This window comes from Pholcus phalangioides, unplaced genomic scaffold (assembly GCF_987345545.1).
Source record: "Pholcus phalangioides strain wild (caught in Gottingen) unplaced genomic scaffold, Ppha-v1.0 ptg000015l_1, whole genome shotgun sequence".
Lineage (NCBI taxonomy): Eukaryota > Metazoa > Arthropoda > Arachnida > Araneae > Pholcidae > Pholcus > Pholcus phalangioides.
In genome coordinates, this window is record NW_028301608.1 from 110,999,304 (window position 1) to 111,018,024 (window position 18,721).

The 18,721-nt window shown below is 37.1% G+C and overlaps 1 protein-coding gene and 1 pseudogene across 2 annotated transcripts in view; one reads left to right on the forward strand and one right to left on the reverse strand.

Moving 5' to 3' along the window:
- The window catches only part of LOC149077583 (cGMP-specific 3',5'-cyclic phosphodiesterase-like), a 265,605-nt gene that overhangs the window by 12,019 nt on the left and 234,865 nt on the right, over nucleotides 1-18,721 (forward strand). The gene's annotated exons all lie outside the window — the stretch shown is intronic.
- On the reverse strand, nucleotides 5,547-5,603 carry LOC149077584 (U6 spliceosomal RNA; annotated as a pseudogene).

The following is an 18,721-nucleotide window of genomic DNA, read 5'->3' on the forward strand; positions in this document are numbered from 1 at the left end:
AGAGAATTCTCGAAAACTCGATTAAGATGTGAAGAGTTGAGTAAAAAAAATTCTGTTTGGTTTAATTTAATTTCGTAAAGGTTTAAAAGAACGTTTTTTTTTTAGTCTAATGGCGGTACTTCCGTGGAGGATTTTTCAGAACATTTAACTTTGTACTGTCAGAACACTTCGATGGGCATACAATGTGTGGGTATAGCCATGCGCAAATGAGCAGTAACCGTAATTTCCAAAAACCAAGGCGCCTAAAGAGAAAGGCGGACTCCTCAGCCCCCGTCCTGAAGAAGCGAAACCAGTTTTGACGCGGAATACTTCTTAAACCGGGCTTTCTTAGGAGCAGGTTTTCTGTGCCATGTCCAACGTGAAAACGCTTGATTGGTTAAAAAAACCAGAATTTCAAGTTGTTAACCAATCCTACCCCTTACCCCCAACGCTGTGCACGGTGCAGAAAACCTGCTCCTAGGAAAACCCGGCTTTTTAGGTTCCGAAACGGTGGGCTACCATGCTAAATTTGTGCGTCACGAAAAATCGTTGATCACGAAAAACTTAATAACTTGGAAACTATAAATGATACAGGGATGAATGATATCTCATTCAAAATAGCACTAAACAGAGCATGTAATCAATACTCATTGATCTTGAGATATCATCGTTAGCTGATGCAGTAGGGCTGTCAATCTGAATCGTCAAAGTCGAGGTGCCGCATGGCTAAAAATTAGGGTGTACTCAGATTTGAGACTGTACTCACTCTGGACTCAGATGTGATATCGCTTCGCGTGAGGTATCATCGGATTCGTTTCAGTGCGTTCTACAAGTGTACGACAGCAGAAAAGCAAATAGTAATCATGTACAAAATTGTGGAGTGAAGAACTTCTAAAATCCTTTTTCTCGCTTAAAATGTCAGGCTAATAAATACCTTCAAAATTATCTGAAATTCATTCAGGTGATAGACCGGTTGGAGAAGGTTGCAAATAGTCTAAAATTTTGGAAGTTAAAGACGAGCCTATAGGGAACGTCTCAAATTTCTGTAAATTATTTTTATATGGTATGAAATTAGTTCTCACATTTTAATTGTTTGACACTGGTACCGGGGATACATTGCTATAAATTGGCGTAGTGAGATTTGTACTAGGCAGTATAAAAATCCATCTTAATAACGTCGATATCTGAATGATAAATTAAGATTGCATATTAAATTAATTAAAATGATGAATTAAGATGATTGCAATTGAATCTTATATTTTATTTAAGATATGATTTCACTTATGTGCTTTTGTATTTATTTGATAGGGTAATAAGGAAAGACTCCCTCTCTCTCTTTCTCGTTGATCTTAGAGACGTACTTCCAATTAGAAAAATACAAATGCAAGGCCACAACAGGCAAAATGCCCAACGAGGTGGCTGAAAAAAAAAAAAGATGCTCATAACAAATATGGATGCCATACATTTCTAAATATAAAGTAAAACAAGCAGCAACCCAATTAAAAATGCAATTATAAAAACTAAAAACTATATATGCATGATAAAATATTATACAATGCCCATAAAAAATATTTATGGTCATCTTATTGTTTCTTTCATTTACTCTAGAATTATTTTTTTCATCACTTCCGAAAATATTTATTTTGTACTCTAGAATCAATCGTTTTTTCAATGTTTTCCTCAATTTTTTTAAAATGATCGGTTGGACACGACGAAAGCTCCAAACGTGGTTAGCAGGCCATGCGTTTGAAATCTCTGCTCTAGGACCAACGGTTCACCAGTAAAATATGGCCTAATGGGGCATCCCTTACCACCCTGTATGCGAAATTAAATTCTTTATTTGTGCTGTAATAGTTTATTTCTTCTGTTCTTAGTGACCGTGCTATGACACAGTCCTTTCTATTTTTTTAAAGAGTAAACATATCGTTAAAAAAAGCAGGATAGGGAATAAGTAATTAAACTGAGCAATAAGTGAATTACAATACACGGATTATAATACATAGGTCACCGACCAACTTTATCCGATGAAAGACTCAAATATCGTATCACACGCACGCACGCACATCACCGGAGGTTTATTCAAGTTGGACTGTATTACTTACAAAATCAACACAGGATTCATCCGATGATACAACTCACATCAGTCTTTTCTGATTCCCTCAACTTCGTAATTCGAGAATTCGGAAGGAATCAGCTTCTGATTTCATGGTGTAGTGGGAAATACGAGACCTAATTTCGATTTCGTTTTGCATCGATTTCACTACAGTGCGCTATGAGAATACGAGAGAGCAATAGAAACCAGAGCGTTTCCTTTAAAGCTCCCTTTCAATTATCTTTATAGTCGACCGGATTCTAATCGTGTTCAAAAGCATTTTGAAACTTTTCAGGTAGAATTGGTTTCGATCGACTTTGAATGTGCCCGAGAGCAATCGAAACCATTCCAGAGGTTTTAGTCTGGAATGGTCTTAGTACCGTAGTTTGGCTTAGTCCTCTTTTATGCGAAGCACTCGGCTGAAGAATTGATGTTCGAAGTCTAAGGGGCAAGTCGATATGTGATATTGAATTTCGATACGGATCGTGGTAGGAGCCTTTTAGTTAGTTCCCTGGATCGGGAAAAGCAGTGTTTTCCGCCTCCTATCCTTGTGTATGATAAGATAACCAATTTGATATGAAAGGAGATCTTTCATCTCCGTAATGTCTATCCTAGAAGAAAAAAATGAAATAAAATAAACGGTATAGGTTCCATGTTTATTCTCGTGTACCATTTGGACAGAATCTAAGGAACTGAGATGGAATCCCTGTGATTTCAATCGATCTTTTGATTTCCGTTCATCGTTTCCGAAGAAGGTATCACTCTCCACTATTAATACAAAGATTTCGACAGCTGGCTAATCCGAAAATAAACCCAGGAAAGAAAATTCAACTGCCCTTGCGGAGTATTGAACCCACGTCCTCTCACTTACTGGATGAGAGCGGTGGACCACTACGCTGCGAGAGAAACGAATCCTCTCTCCTTAGAGTTCGTGTGCGCTGAACGGGATTGCTAATGGACAGCCAGAGACATAACTCAGCCAAAGCTAACATTGCCGACATTTTCACGAGATGGTGACTTGCAGAGAGTGACATCATCTTCGGATAAGTGAAGCCAAATGGATAAGTGATAATGCGAGACTTTCCATAGTGACCTGGGTTCCAACCCCCACCGGTGGAACAGTTGGTGGTCGACTGAAATCGGTTTTCCGTGGTTTCCAACTTCTTGGCGTGAATTCGAGAGCCGATCTTCCCATTAAGAAGTTTCGCCACACAAAGCAACAGCCTACAACGGTAAAAATATTCAATTATTTTACTTAATGCATAGTTTATAAAAAATAGATGGCAGCGCTAAAAAAAAAATTTAACAACACACTAAATATGCTCTCAAACCGTTAGGTACAAATGCACAAGTCATACGGCAGTAAATTGCCCATGGCGATAGATCGTAGTTGTGCTCGGTTAGAAGGAAGAAAGTGGGCTACTGACCGAATATTAAGAGATGTCTACCACTCGTGGGCCGCAAACTGATATGACTAATCATTGACAATTTTTGACGACCAACTTTCGCGGACAGGTGAAACCTCTTTGTGAGTCTCATTTAGGTTTATGCACCCCTGTTCCAGATATAATCGGTTTCCAACTTTTATTCCAACATAACTTTCTTGGAGTTCCACTCTATTAAAACGTGTAAAATGTTTCATTGGGTCTCCAGAACCTAAATAAGATTGGAGAAAAAAAAAAATATTTGACTTCCATATGGAACAGTCTCGTAACCATCAAGGGTTCCACTCGAACTAAAACACATGCTAATTATTTGAGTGTAGAATTAAATCGCAACATTAGGGACTTTTATTTAATAATGTTCCCAATACATTAAAAAAAACAGCAACTTTATTTTGCGTTAGTGAATCTAGAGGGAAAACTATGGCATTACATGTGGGGGATGGGGGACATACTGCAGCAATCTTTCTACACTTTGTTTATAAAAGTTTAAAATGTTTTATAAAAGAAATGGCCATCTCAATCTGAAATTAAATAAATCTGGAATTTAGACGTCATACTATTCAGGTACCGAAGCCAAATAAAACTCGTTTCCAAAAATATTTCCTTTATGTAGCTCCCAAAATATTTAATTTAATTCCTCAGTCAATAAGTGAACAATCTCAATGTACATCGTTTTTTTAAAAATTGCAAAACTCGGTTGTTAACTCACGAAATTTTGAATCACCTATTCGACATTTTTTCACGTATTCCCAAGGGATCAGCCAGAACCTCATAGAGATAGATGATCAGCGTGATCCGTCCAGGGAATTTGTTAGTATTAGCTAACGTCCATGCCCGAATCCGAACCTACACAGTGAGAGGCTAGCTCCCTAACCACTCGACTGTCAGGCGGAAGTTGAGATTGCATTGTAATGTAATCTTCTTTTATCTTGCATACGCCGCGAAATTCCGATTTTTTTTGTCTATCAACTCCATTCCTGTTGATACTTATTTCTTACCATTGTATGCATGTGATTATTTTTTCTTTCGTTATTATTTGTACCTTTAAAGACCAGACACACCCCGCTTCCCATCTTTGAGAGATATCGAAACGTTCCCGAAGGATGGGTGTATCCGGTAAGTTTTATTAAAATCAGAGAAACATAGTCACCTCAAACCAAGGCAAAAAAAAGAAGAAAAAAGTTATATAATCATCTTGAAACATCAACAATCGTCAATCTGGATAAATAAAATATAGAATAGTGACGGACTCGCGATGCGAGGATCCGGGTACGAACCCCACAGTGGTGGTCGGCTGAAGTTGGTTTTCTGTGGTTCTCAACTTCAAGGTGCAAATGCGAGCCGATCTCCCTGTTAAAAAGTCTCGCCACAGAGAGCAACAGTCCTACAACGATAAATCATTCAATCATAACTCTTCAATCATAGTTAGAAAAAATGGTGGCAGATGGCAGCACTACACATAACAAGCATTACAGAGAAACAAAAAAAACTTCACGTCAGGTTTCACTACACGTACGCACACATTCCCGCATGTTCAGATTCGTTGGGGGTTCCGCGGGGGGCGGGGGCGGGGTGCATGTGTGGTATGTAGTGTGCAGTAGTATGTAGGGCCTCCAAAAAATGGCTCGGGGATCCATGATGTTCTTAAGTCAGCCACCTCGTTGGGCAATTTGCCTGTTGTGGCGTTGTATTTGTATTTATATTTGTATTTGTATAAACAGTCTAAGCCAATGAGAAATGAAAATTATAAACATCATAATAGCCGAGTAAATCACACTTAATACGTCCTTATCGAGATCAAATTTGTATTCTACAGGTGAACGCGCTTTTAGACTCTCCCATTCACCGGCCACTAAGTTATTGATTTATTTTTACTATTCAAAAAATATTTATAATAATTTTTTAAATTTTACTGCTTTTTCAATTTTCCTCGAGCGGCCGCGGAGCCCCTGGAAAGTGCACAAGGAGCCCCAAGGGCTCCACCGGTTGAGAACCGCTGTTATAGAGAAACAATATAATCCGCCTCACCTGAAAATGTGGAACGCTTCACGATTTTATGTGCCATCCTTGCGCAGGTGCCATGCTATATGGCCCTTGCGATACAACTTGCACCGACAAACACATATCAATTATTGTTTTTGAGGGCTCACACGCTTGCTTAGCCCCTAACCGATGGCAACACTAACAGAAATACTGCATCATTTTTTTTTTGAACGTGTCTAAGGATTCTATGATAACAACAGCTGAACTAGGATATGTTGGTTTGGACCTTGATATACGTTTCAACTAGTCTCATAACTGCTCGATTGGGTTGAGATCAGTTGACTAAGCCTGATTTTCCGTCAAGGTAACTAGAGCAAAAGCTTGTGGTCCGAGGAAACACCCAGTACCGAAACCACCGACTGAACACACGAGTATTCATAATTTGACTGAGTTTTAATTCGGAAATGATAATAATTCTCAGGTGAAATTAGATTTTAAGCAACACGCTCGCACGAAAAAAATTATCTTTTATTTTTAATTTGTGCAGCGAAAATTATTATTGTATCAAAGATAATGATAAAAATCTTAAAACTGATTAGAAGAAAGCCGAGAGCCATGTGCAAGACCATTATACGGGACACGTAATTATTATTGCATAGCAATGCATTCGCAAAAAAGTAACAGCATTTCTTCATAACTGCTGGCATATTTTCTCCTTGATAAGTATCATCGTGTCGTATATATTCCATCGCAGTTGGTATTTTCTCTGGTTTCCTCTGGAAACACCAGGCATGCATCAAAAGGAGTGATGAATCGACGCAATCTGTCATTTCCCCCTCCAGAACACATACATGTGATGACACTTGTATTACGACACCATTTCCGGGATACGCCAGCTAGAGTTTCCGAAAGCTGCTTTTTCCGTAATAAAACTTGTAAATTCCTCATTTCTAGGGGCTTATTTGGTTCACAGCCACCTTTGCATTTTTTACATTACATTTATTATTTTTCCCAGTGGGGCTTTTCCCTAAACATTTCACCGTTCTACACTTTCCACCACGTGACACGGGCACATCAGACCAGAAATGAGAAAATATTAAGTGCAGCCCATGTTGCTCCTTGAAGCTTTGAAGAACAATTGATTCTGGCGCCTGATTTCGGGCTCGCTACGTTTTGATCGTTACCCAAATTAAATTATCCTTATTTAAGTCACATTTAAGAGTTGATATTATGCTGGTGTTAGTTTGAACATGTGTGAGAGTTGCAATTTGAGTGCTCTTCTTCTGATGCTAGACGTAATTTTTTTTGCTTCAACACGGTGCTCTCACTTTGGGAAAAGTTGAAGAAGAACCCTACTTTATCGCACACATCAGGTTTTTTTTTTCAAACTGCGAGACGCGTTCCTCTGGGAAGCCACCAGAGATTTGAAATTTTCAAAGCCATTCATTCAGTGATAAGCTTTTAAGCATTTCTTCAACAGAAATAGTGCACGACGAGGCTCATGCAGATTTTTGAGAGCCAAGAGAAAATGCATGGACATTTCGAAATTTCACATCACGCAAAGAGCGTAACATTTTTTTTTGGAAGATTAAGGGAGGCACGTGCAAATTTTAAAAGCACAATGGAAAGATCAAGCGGAATTTAGAGGGTCAAAGGAAAGAGCGTGCAAACTTTGGAATATCGGTAGAGGCATTTGCAGATCTTGGAAGCCCGAGAGAGAGAGAGAGAGAGAGAGAGAGAGAGAGAGAGCATGCAGAATTCGAAACTTTTGGAGCGACTCGTAGGTCGTTGGTTTCGGTACTTCAAAGGAAACAGCACGAAGACTTTGGAAGACAAGGGGGAGAGCACGTGAAGATTTTGAAAGCTCAATTGGGAAAGCTTGTAGACCTTGGAAGATCAGTGAAGTACTTGCTGGTTCTGGAAGCTCAAAAGAGAAAGAGCTCGAAGAATTTCGAAGAACAGTATACATATTTGCAGATTCTGGAGAGAGAGAGAAAGTGTGCGTGCAGAATTCGAAAACTGTTGGAGAGGCTCGCTGGTTTTGGTAACTGAAAGGAAACAGCACGGAGATTTCGGAAGACTATGGAAGAGTACGTGAAGGGTTTGAAAGCTCAAAGGGTACAGCGTGCGGACTTTAGAAGATCAGCGAATCCTTTGCAGATTCTGGAAGCTCAAAAGAGAAAGAACGTGCAGAATTTGAAACGCGTGGAAAGCAGTTTTTTGGAAGCTCAAATGGAAGAAGGTGCAGCATTCGGAAGATATCAAAGAGGCATTTGCCGCTTCTGTAAGCTCAAAAGAGAGAGGTGTATTCTCTCTTAGTATTAGCGAATACCGCGTGGGAGGAACTCTCAGGTTCTGAGAAATCAAAGGTAAGAGTGTGAAGACGTTTTGAAAAATCAAGGGAGGCAGATTGCAGATTTAGGAGGTTTAGAACTGCCGAAGCAAAAAGTTTTGAAACCCCGCCCATAAAGAAATTTCATGTTGGACAGAGTTTAGAACTCAATCGGAATTACTGAACAAAGATAACCATGTTCTAGCCAGGATTCAAATAAAATCTAGACCTACACAACCGGAGATCACGTGCATACAAACCACGTTGCCAGAATTTTCTAGAAGAAAAAAAAACCGCTTGTAAACGTTCTATATATTTTTTGTGGAAAAATTGTGTCACTCTGTCATCCAGGACTCCTAACAGAAAAACCTATATAAAAAAAGAAGAAGATATAATTCATTGAATGACTTTTGCGGTGTGTTCAGTCAGTTGTTTATTTACTCGAGTAAAGAGTTTGCCACCTATTTTATGAATGATGAGGAGGTTGGAAAGGTGGGAGCGACAGAAATATGTAGAGAGAGCGACAGAGAGAGATAAGACTGAGAAGAATGTAGAAAAAGATAAAAGTCGAGAGGAAAAGGAAACAAAGATTAAGATAAGGGAAATAAAAAAGAAAGAGACGGAATGGGAACTCTTTCCGTTTTTAATGCAGCCACGGAAAAAGTGGAACGAACACTAACACTGGGAAATGTTTGTCTAACCGCCACACTGGAAACTCCATCTTAATTATCTTCTCGAAGACTATTGGATCGGTCTTTCTTTTTCTTCTCCTAAGATCTGTTTTTTCTTCTCCTTTCTCTATATTATTATCAAAAGAAGTGATAATGATATAGTAGGCATACAGAAAAAGACAGAAGAGAGAAACCTCACGAAAACAAATATTAATATTGTATCTATATTTGCCTCGGGCAAACGAAGAGTTCTTTCTATATTTCTATTGGAACTAAATTAGTTTTGATGGTTTTTCTGTGAGAGTGAGCGTCGATTGCCCATAATGGTGCCCATTCACGTGGAAGGAAAGAAAAATAATTTAAGAATGAGAACCCAATAAGAACCAAAGCTTGAATGGTCACGCCTCTGCGCTTGTAGAATAAAGATGATTGTATCGAAATTAATAGCAATGAATAATTTTTGTTTTGTGGTGATGTGAGTTATAACAGGCAATTAGTGTCAAATGCGGTGGTACATACCAGTAAAATAAAATGTGATTTACTCTCGAGTGGGATTTTTGAATGTTATTTGCAGTTAACGAAACGGCTATGTATCGTTTCATCCTTAAGTCAAAATAGTGCCGTTTCATCCTAAGTTTTATGAAAAGTGTCTTGTTCTGATACTCTTTTCTTCAACGCCCCTTTTCTTTCTGTTATACCTCCTTCAAGTCCAAGAATAGAGGACTTGATATTCGGATATTCCTGCGGCTGACTGAACTAAATTGCAATGGTGCTCCTTAAAGTGCTAAGAGTGCTCTCAATGACCCTGATTCTATGCTCACGAGATCAATATCCATTTTAAACATTCATCACTTATGTTGGACATATTTAAGCATATGTACATATATATATATGGGTCATACATGATCAACCCATGACCCCCTGTCCAAGTGTGGCCCTCGGATCTGATGTAGTCCACGACCTCAAACTTAATTTTGTGACTTGCAGTGTAGTTCCAGAGCACTTAAGCGGCACGCTGCACATTTCCACATGACTTTACTCACCCGCGTCATATTTTCAGATCACTTAGTGACTCGCGGCACATTTTCAAACCAATGAAATAATCCACACTCACCTAAATGTTGAGCACCCTTGCCATAATGATGGGCATGTACCGATGCTCCTGACTCAAAAAATATTGAAGTCCAATCCGTAGCCCGTTTTTTCTCAAGTAGTAATCCAAAGATGCCATCGGTATTTTTCACCTGGGGATGAAACGGAAAAGGATGAATCGGGATATCGCCTAATAAAACAACATTTTGTTCATGTTGTTGTAATTGTTTGCAGTGCCGTAACTAGCCATTCCTGTGCAAGAATTTGTATTTAGGCCTCTTCTGGTCCATTCTTGGTTCCGGAATGGCTCATTTAGATCATTCTGGGGGGGGGGGCCCTTTCAAGTGCGCCCTGTGCTGTGGTGCACCTGTTGCACCTGCCTAGTTACGGCACTGATTGTTTGTCCAGGGTGGATAGTATCGACCGCCCAGTAATTACAACGTGATTCCTTGGGAAAAACCAATATGGAAAAATGTTTCCACAGTTTCTTGATCTGACCAATAATTATGGAGTTAGAATGCATTTAAAATGGATGATGTAACTTTCGAATCCAGCTAAATTCACCGAACGAGCACCAAACGTAAAACTTGGCATTTTTAAGGCGATTGCAATGCTATAACCCTGAGAGTAATCAAGAAAACTAAAGCTGTTGCTCTAACCAGTATTTTTTCCTTGCCCTTTTCTCAAAAAATTTGACTAACAGTGAAGGGGAAAAAAATTACGGCGTTTTGGCAAAAAAGTGTTTTTTGGGGGAAACAATTTTTCAAATAGATCTCTTTTGGACAATACGTTACAAATCTGGTTATAAATTTGCCAATATAGTAGGGCGAATTCAACACGTAACAATAAAGTTAACATTACTCTACACGAAGAGGAAAAAGCGCCAATCGTGAAAGAAAATAATTGAACTTGGCTTCTAACGTGATTGAATATTTCAGTTCATTTACAATTAGCGGTAACCCACGTGTGTGATTGTTGGATGGACGATAGTATCCACCCTGTATATAGCGTCAACATTTCTTTTAATATGCCTCAAATTTTAGCGAATCTTGTTAGTGTTTCTCAAACAATGATTTTTTTTGATAGTGTTTTATTCAACAATGACTTTGATAGCGCTTTGTTCAAAAATGAAATATTTTTATACAAATATACAAATACAAATACAAATACAACGCCACAACAAGCAAAATGCCCAACGAGGTGGCTGATAAAAAGATGCCCATAAAAATATGGATGTCATATAATTAAAAAAAAAAATAGCAACCCAATTAAAAATGCAATTAACACAAATTATAAACAATATATACACATGATAAAATATTATACACAATGCCCATAAAGAATACTTATGGTTGTCTTATTCTAAGAATAAGACAATTTAAGCTTCTCAATTTACCCCAACATGTTTATCGTATTTCTTTTTAAACGTGTCAATTGTGTTACAATTTACTACCTCCGGGGGTAAGCTATTCCATTTATTAACAACCCTATTAGAGAAAAATTCCCTGCGCCACCATAACCTGTTGTCCCTCACCATAACCCCCATTGTCCCTCACCAATCGATACTGGTGTCCCCTTGTAAAAGCAGTCGATTGGCGATGTACTAAAAGTTCATGGTCCATCCTATCCATCCCATTGAAAATTTTGAACACTTCGATCATATCTCCTCGACCCCTGCGTTCATCCAATGTAAACATATTCAAAAAATGAAGTCTCTCTTCATAACTCAAGCCCTAAAAAACCTAAGTCGCTCGTCAATGAGAATTAAAGTTAGAAGAAAAATTAAAGAACATTACCAGTGACTGGTATTGTTTTTTCAGCAATGACTGAGTTTTGCTCAACACTTATTTTGGTGAGTCTTTTTTTTATAACGTGACCCTCATGTATTCCCAAAGGATCGGCGTGATCCGTCCTGGAAATTTGTATATAGTGTTAGTAGACATGCATGCCCGAACCAGGATTCGAACCCAGACCCGCACAGTGAGAGGATAGCTCCCTAACCGCTCGACTGCCAGGCAGGGGGCTTTTTTTTATTTTGTTTGACAATAATTTTGTTAAGAGTTTTATTCAATAAATCATTTTGATATAAATTTGTTCAACAATGTTATTCTTTCAACAATGACTTTGATATTGTTTTTCCAACAATGACTTTGATAGTGTTTTTTTCAACGATGACTGATAGTGTTTCTTTCTATAATGACTTTGATAGTGTTTCTTTCTATAATGACTTTGATAGTGTTTCTTTCTATAATGACTTTGATAGTGTTTCTTTCTATAATGACTTTGATAATGCTTTATTCGACAATGATTTCGACAGAGCTTTGTTCAACAATGGTTGTGGTAGCGTTTTGTTCAACAATAATTTTTTTGTTTATGCATTATTTTGTTTTAAAGCGCTTTTTTTTCCCGACAATGATTTTTAAAGCATTTACAACAATGGCTTGATATCAGTTTTTTTCTGACGGTTTTTCGCTTTCGGTTAAATTAAATTTTCTCAATACAAATTTTTTTTTAACAACAGTTTTGAAAATATTAAAAAAAAATGTTCATGAGAGATATTTTTCTATAAAGATTTTGGTTATATATTACAGCTAACATTACATTATTTTCAGCAATGGCTTTGATGACGTTTTTTAAACGATGAACTTGGTAACAATGAGGTTTTTTAAACAATGATCTTGGTAAAACTTTAAAGAATGAAACTTGATAACAATGTTTTTAAACAATGACCATGATAACAATGTTTTTAAACAATGACCTTGATAACAATGTTTTTAAACAATGACCTTGATAACAATGTTTTTAAACAATGACCTTGATAACAATGTTTTTAAACAATGACCTTGGTAAAACTTGAAAGAATGAAACTTGATAACAATGTTTTTAAACAATGACCATGATAACAATGTTTTTAAACAATGACCTTAATAACAATGTTTTTAAACAATGACCTTGATAACAATGTTTTTAAACAATGACCTTGATAACAATGTTTTTGAACAAAGTAATGTTTTTAAACAATGACCTTGATAACAATGTTTTTAAACAATGACCTTGATAACAATGTTTTTAAACAATGACCTTGATAACAATGTTTTTGAACAAAGCAATGTTTTTTAAGCAATGAACTTGATAATTCTAGTTTAATAGTATAGGCCAACTTTTTCAACAATAAATTTTTATAAAAAAAATTTCAAATTTTTTTAATAAAAATACTACCAACTATACCGAGCACTGCCCGGGTTTTGTAGATAATGCTAGAAGCATTAAAGAAGTGAAAAACAATAGTAAAAGAGTAACCATGCCTGAAACGCATTGTTTGGGAACCATGGTAACCAAAGTAATCATTCCAAAAGTCATTGTTGAGGTCCATGAACCAATGTTAACCGACAGCTTTTTCACTATTGCGGGAGTTTGACTGACCCTGACGACTTTTTAAAGTAGTCCATCGTTCACTCACACGCAAGTCGGGTGTACAGCTTATGCAAACTTTGGCGATAATTGGTCTAAAGTTTTAAATTTTCATGGAGAACGTACATAGGACACGTACTGATACGAAAGCATTTATATATACCATATAGATTTTCAACAATGATTTTTTATATAACAATCATTTTTTATCAATGAAATTGACAAATGTATTATAGTATTTTTTAACTGTTGTTTTAAAAATAGGTTTTTAGAAGTATTTTGTGGCGATTAACCACAATTCGAACATTATTTCATTAATAACTTTTTCTCTCTAAAACATTACTTATATTTTCTTCATAAAGCCTTAGACCACAAGGAACGTCCCATTTATTTATTTTATTTTTAGATGAATGAAAATTGTTTTCGCTATATTAGTACACACAGGGCTCCTCTTGTCCTACTTTTTCCACCTTTTGGTAAAATGTCCTACTTTTCCTACTTTTTTACCAAATCCTATCAGCGTAATTCATGTAATTGATTTTAATTGAAGAGGGACTCATCGGATCAAGGCAATATATTATTGCCAAACATTACCAATGCTGTAGATTGCAATTAATGATTTTGCCAGAGCAGAAATTATATTGTTTTTAAGATTCAGGGGGTGTATGTGGGCCATTTGGTTTAGTAATTTTTCATTTGCTTAGTTTAAGGGTTCAACAAGTAAGGTAGTCATTAAAATCTGCTGTCTGGTTGGAAAAAAAATAGTTTCGCATCTACTACTTCATGGTCTTGGACAGTAACTAACATTCATCATTAAAAATTGTAGTCCACATTTTGTGTATAGATGAATCAACAGTTTGCATTACAAAGCAGTTGGATGCGGCTATTCTAGGTTTGGTGGTTCTGATGCTACCCAATAGCATTCAGTTGTTTTCTGTATTATTATGGTATGCAGAGGCATAAACAATATTTACAGTGCTCAGCAAAGAGTTAGAAATGAAAGTTCTTCATTTGTCAAAAATTATTACACTGGTATTGAACAGTAAAGTGTAAACAAATCCCTTTAGAAAAAGGATGGACAACGCAGTAAAACCATCCGGTTCATTTTGACTTATTTACACCGGATCTTGTAGTTTACATGTTTTGCACTGTGCTTTTGGAAGTGGTCTTGAAAGAGCGTCATTCTTAAAACATACATGTCTTCATAATTTTTCTGTGCATTGTCGAAGAGAGTTGACAGACTGGACTGTGGAAGATTACAAAAAAGAAAAAAGAATATAATTTATATTGTGAGGAGAAACAGAAAATAGTTAAAGAGTTATCTGTGGTTGGTAGTACCCTGTTTTAGTCAAAAATTGTTTTTGTAACCGAGTTATTTCTGTCATTTTGCTTTGACTCGAGTCAATCTTATAAATACCAAAGTAGTGCTATATGAAAAAAAAAAAAAAATTTTAAATTTAGAAAAAAAAATTAGGGATTCTTTGTATATTATGCTATGATTATGTTGCCTAAGGTAGGTACGGCCCGTCCTACGTTTTAGCCCTACTTTTTCTAATTTTTTTGAGTGGGATTACCTGAGCTGAGTACTTTAGCAATTTTCTGGGACGTGCGTTCGGTAATTGTATCCCCCAATATCGACTTGCTGTTTGATTCAAACCGTAACAACCTTAGACTAATGTGTATTTCAAATGCCATTGGCTGTAGGAGTTATTCTCATTAGAAGTTTTAATTGCATTTCCAGGAGGCAAAGTTTTCGAGGCAATTACGAAAAGAGATTTATGTGACATTAATTCCCTTGGGAAAATTACCCGCAAAGGCAATTTAGTGCCTATTTCGTAGATCCGATATTTGCCCTTTCAATTTATAAATCACAGCGATCCTAGTCTTCATTGTTTGCCTTGTGGCCAGATCTGTAACTTTATACATCTCTGACTTACTTACTTGTATAAGGTGACATTCTGGAAGTTGTACATCACTTTGAACTTTGGGGGCCACCTACGATCGACGCTGTCTGTGGTAAAATCCTCGGTATACGTTGGAAAATGGAGAGAGCCACCCCCCCCCCCCACCACCCGTCTCTCGTTAAAGTTATCGCTGGTCATTAGCCGCAACAGCATTTAATGATACGTCGTAGACCGTATCTTTAACATTATGTGGTGAAAACGGGAGAGGAAAATTGTTCGCACAGAGAGTGAGAGAAAGAGGAGATAATGTGATCATTAAGTTGGAAGCGATGCCGCCTTTTATTATGAAGCTGCGATATTATATGTTTTTCGCGGTTTATCTCGCCAACGGGTTCGATGAAGCTCTCGTGTGGAGGATTCCGAAAACTAAATATATCTCATCCTTTAATGAAATAAAAATAGTTCACGAATACATTTTTTCAATAAACTGCGGAGTTTCTGTTTGAGAGGGAGAAAAAGGCACCGAAAAAAGAACCATAAAATACGGGGTTCCCAAGAAATAATATATTTGTTTGGACGTCATATTTAAGTTCATTTTGAAGAAAAACGTTTATATTGTGAATTTTTTCTCTTCTCTTGGATGATTAGAAATACGAGAATTAGGCTCAACGGCAATTAAATCATTAGAGTATCAAACGTAGTGAAAGATGATTAAACAGAAGAGTTTATTTTTACCATGGAAGCAATATGAGAGTCCTTATAAGAAAAAAGATGGCTATACAGAGGAAAGAGTAATCCTTCTAGGGAATCATTATATCGGTCTCATGAGCTATACTATATGGCCATAAGTCTGTGTTCACTTTGGAGTTTGTATATATTTCTTCAATTTAGTATGTTTAGTATTTTTCTAGAAAAATACTGTGTAACAATATAGCATAACAACGCTCGATCCTATTGAAAATCTTATATACTTCGATCATATCTCCACGACACCTACGTTGTTTCAAAGAAACCACATTTAATGAATTAAGCCTCCCTCCGTAGTTCCAGCCATGCATACCCACATCCACTAGTGTTCTAGTGGCTCTTCTTTGCAGCTCCCCCCCCCCCCCCCCAACCAAGTCTGCATCTCTCTGAAAATAGATTGTCCGAAAGCGTTTGGCATACTCTAGGCCAGTGGTTCTCAACCAGTGCTCCGCGGAGCCTTTGGGGCTCCTTGTGCACTCTCCAGGGGCTGCGCGGAGAGTGCAAAAACAACAGTAAAATTAAAAAAAATAATTACAAATATTTTTATATAGTAAAAATAAATCAGTAACTTTGATGAATAATTAAAAAATTGGCCTCCGGTGCTCCGACATAGAATTTTTTACTTAAAAGGGCTCCGCGAGTCAAAAAAGGTTGAGAACCGCTGCTCTAGGCCAAGACGAAAGAGCATAGAAACTTTTAGGTTACCAGTACAGACGTTTTAGTCGCAGTGGTAACCCGCTACCTGAGAAATGTCACTCCCCGCTTTAACAGTAAAATTTCCATGTAGGGATTGCTCCAGTGTTCTGAATTTCTCCAAAAGCTTATACTGTTGGCTTCATACTCAGAAGACCACAACACTGTTTTTTTTAAATCTTAAACACCGTTACGCCTCGATTATGAGTTTATGTGCTTGAATTTTGTCTTTTCGCATTAAAAAAAATCTAATTAATGAGCGTAAATTTTTTTAAATGCGTGTATGATATGTCTCGGTAGGAGGTTTACTGGTGCCTTTCCTTTTTCCAAAATGGAAGGACAGTCTCAGACATTCGTGCTTCGAAGTATGCTCTCATGATGAGAGGCGTCGGAATTGTCTTAGACAAATGACCCTGTAACACAAAACACTATAGAAAACGTCAAGGAAACATATTTTAAGGATTTTCTACCGAGTTGAGCTCATAAAGAAAAGTCTCCTGATCTCCACCGGTTGATTCGAACCTAGGCCCTCTTGCATACCCACCACACGCCACAGTCAGTGAAATAAGGAAGGCAGGGTCGTGTCTCCAGTGGTGTAGATGGTAGCAGACTTGCCCGATTTGCAAGAGGGCCTGGGTTAGAGTCCCCGCGGAAACCAGATGACTTTTCTTTCCAAGTTCACCTCGGCATAAAATCCTGAAAGTATATGTTTTTCCTTGACATATTGGGTGGAGAAAAAGCCGTAAATGTCTTTGCGATAGGAAACACCCACAACAGCCAACTGCTATCGACGACACGGCCTATGAAATTGCATCTCCATCATTATTCAGTGTGAAAATATCATTGACATGCACAAAGAACCAGTATACATGACCATGACATGAGGGAGGATATAGATAAGATATTTCCCTAACGAACTTGAGGCGACAACCGATAGATAGCGCCTTAATTTCCAACCCATCTCACTGTGGGAAACACTGCTCTAGGGGTACAAGAGCCTACCTCTAATTTTTAACGGTTTTAAATGGTTTTAATGATTCTTTTTTCAAGTTCTGAAGTAGACATATATACATACTCAAATGGTCCTAATTAAGATATCGGCCCATATTAATTAATTAATTATTTATTTTTAAAGGGAGTTTTGACATACAATTAACACAAATCAATCAAATTTTAAAAAAAGTAGTTTTGGCTTGGGGGGGGGGGGGAAGGATAGATAGGCAGAGTCGTACGCGAGAAGTGGGGGGGGGGGCTGTGCCCTTCCCCCAAGCCGATAAAAAATTAGAAAATTTAATATTTCGGTGAAAAAATTAAAATATCTTGAAAAAAAATGCCTTTTGTATGCTATCAAAATTAAAATTTAATTAAATTAAAATTTTTTTTTTGAAGAATGGTAACTCGAAATTTCTCGGGATGAAAATTTTTGTGTCCCGTTCAAAGGTCGATCCTGCGTACGTCCCTGTAGGTAGGACAATGGTTAGAACATTGCATTTCATTCCATTCCGATAAAGATTTCAGACTGGAATTCTGGTCCTAACATCGGTGGCGTCTTTGCGTTCAGCTTCCAATAGTTTTTCCAGTGCTAAGTTATTGTTTACTCAGCTGTCGAAATCCTATAATAAAATAACAACAAAAATGCGTGCTATATTTGGACGGAAGATATTGGGAAGGAAGAGATATTAAGTTAGGCTTATACAGATGAAAGAAAAAACAAAACAAAACATAAATGTGTTGAGCTGAAAAACACTAAAAAATCGTTTATTTTTTCCTACCTAAAACTTGGATTAAAGAGAAAGAAAGTATAGTACATTATATATATATATATATATATATATATTTTTTTTTTCCCCCATTTTTGTGCTTGAAAGTGAAGATTATCGTCCTTGGACTCGCAGGAAACTCACACTTCATTGACCAGCTGACGCCAAAGATTATTTTGTCGATAAACCTTTTCCGGATCATTTGCGCCCTGAAGCGATCGAAACGAGGTAAATAATATAAATAAATAGACTCGGAAGTTCAAGTAATCTGTTAGATTTACTCCTTGAATGTTTCGAGAAGTTTGGACGAGTTTCGGGAAATGTATCGCCAACACTTGAAATATAGTGATATGAAGACATTTTATCATATACTTTCTCTCATACACAAACAAACTAAAGTTTATAAAACGCGTGACAAAAACCATGTCTTGACACATAAATAATAATTAGATGGTTCGTCCATCTCAGAAATTCATATCCAGTCTCGCATTATGGGATTTCTAACTAAGAGGAAAATTCGGAAATGACTGTTAATCTGGCTTTCGGGCAGCGTCCTCTGCCAACAAAAATTCGAACTATTTCTTTTCCTGCACGAAGGGGGATATAATATAC